Genomic DNA, 2,178 nt, shown 5'->3' on the forward strand with positions numbered 1-2,178 from the left:
GTCTAACCTCAACCTCATGCGATCGAATGACATGATTTGACAGCCCTGGTACCTCGTCTGATCGAATTAGGGTTACGTATAATTATTATTATTATTAATTAGTTAGTTAATTAGGGTTTTTTATAATAATAATTAGTTTTAGTTTAATTTAATTTGTATATTTAAGTTTAATTTAGTTTTATTAACTATAAAATTAATACTTTTATAAAATAATAATATAAAAATAATATTTTTATAAAAATAAGTAATTTTATCAATTTTTGTCTCTTTTTATAAATTATATATTTTAATCGTTTAATTCGTAATTTGTATTTTTATCGTTCGTAACTAGTTTTAAACTTAGTTTTTTGCCGTAGTAATTTTATATTTCTAGATTTTTAGGCTTTGCCGTAAAATCCCTTAGGTACTTTTTCTTTAGATTAAGACTTAGGTACTTTAGAATTTTACGACGTCGCTTATCGCTTTAATATTTAATAGATTTTAGTGCCTTTTTAAGTTATTGCCGTTTTGAATATAGAATTCCATTTAAGCTTTAATACCTTTAGACGCAATTTTTAGTTTTTAGTTTTTAGACTTTTAAGTTTCGACGCTTATTTCTCGACCTTTTGTTTTTTGACACGCTTTTTCTTTCTCATTTCTACGCTCTAGTTTTTAGGACATAGAATTTTCAAAGTTTTCTTTAAATTTCGACAAAAAATTATTTTAAGCGGTTAAATTGATAGACATCCAAAATTTTCTGGTTCGTAGTAATAGTTGGATTAGTTAGTGGCGATTTGTGGGCTTCTGATTTAAAGGGTCCTGGCTACCTGCTGCATCTATTGGCTATTCGAAACGTGGGCAAAATCAGAAAAGTCTATTAATTTGATAACTTTAATAATTTTTTATCTTTATAACTAATAGGATATTCAGTGAATGCACCGCGCAAAACGTTCACCACCTTTCATACGTTCACCTCCTATAACTCGATCAAGGCATCTAGCCAATATCGTCGCCGTTGATTTTTTTTTAGAATCATCATCTAGTCGACCAAGTACTCCAATTCAAATTTCTGATAATCCATTTTTTGAACCCGACTTCACAATTGAGAACCCGGAGGATAATCAAGGACAATTCAGAGATCCTGAACCACTAATTATTCCTCCTGAACCACAAATCATACAACCAGAGATTGTCGAGGAAGAAACTATTAAATCAGAATCCTCTAGTGATTCAGATTCAACAAATTCAATCATGAAAAATCAGGAACCTCTAAGTATGGAAGACCGAATGAGAGCTACACGCACTGGCCAAGGTCATGCAATTACTCAACCAGACATTAATGCGCCAGATTATGAAATCAAAGGACAAATCCTACACATGGTAACTAATCAATGCCAATTTAGTGGTACACCAAAAGAAGATCCAAATGAACATCTTCGAACCTTTAATAGGATCTGCACTCTATTTAAAATCAGAGAAATTGAGGATGAACAGATCTATCTCATGTTATTTCCCTGGACTTTAAAGGGAGAAGCCAAAGATTGGTTAGAATCGTTACCTAAAGAAGCGATTGTTACATGGGATGTTTTAGTTGAGAAATTTCTTAAAAGATTCTTTCCGGCATCTAAAACCGTGAGACTTCAAGGAGAAATTATTACGTTCACACAAAAGCCAAATGAAACTCTATATGAGGCATGGACAAGATTCGGAAAATTGTTGAGAGGATGTCCTCAGCACGGTTTAGATACTTATCAAATAGTGCAAATATTCTACCAAGGATGCGATGTTGCTACGCGAAAAGACATCGACACAGCAACTGGTGGTTCCATTATGAAGAAAATCGCAACCAAAACTCACAAAATTATTGATAATACAACATCCCACTCACATGAGTGGCATCAAGAAAAAGATATTCGTCGTTCATCTAAAGCGGCTAGAGCCGATTCTAGCCATGACTTTGATTCCATTTCTGCAAAGTTAGATGCTTTCGAGAGATGAATGGAAAAGATGACTAAGGATATTCACGCAATACGAATTAGTTGTGAGCAGTGTGGAGGACCACATTTGACAAAAGATTGTCTCAGTATTGAACAAACAATGGAACAAAGAGAGAATGTTTCATACATGAACCAAAGGCCTGGAAATAATTATCAGAATAATTATCAACCGCCAAGACCAAACTACAATTAAAATCAGAAT

The 2,178-nt window shown here is 32.9% G+C and overlaps 1 non-coding gene across 1 annotated transcript; it reads right to left on the bottom strand.

Moving 5' to 3' along the window:
• Positions 1–1,614: 1,614 nt before the first annotated feature.
• Positions 1,615–1,721, bottom strand: LOC139903463 (small nucleolar RNA R71). Its single transcript, XR_011778280.1, has one exon. It is a non-coding gene; the product is annotated as a small nucleolar RNA R71 (small nucleolar RNA).
• Positions 1,722–2,178: the final 457 nt, after the last annotated feature.

Source organism: Rutidosis leptorrhynchoides, chromosome 3, assembly GCF_046630445.1.
Source record: "Rutidosis leptorrhynchoides isolate AG116_Rl617_1_P2 chromosome 3, CSIRO_AGI_Rlap_v1, whole genome shotgun sequence".
NCBI classification, from domain to species: Eukaryota; Viridiplantae; Streptophyta; class Magnoliopsida; order Asterales; family Asteraceae; genus Rutidosis; species Rutidosis leptorrhynchoides.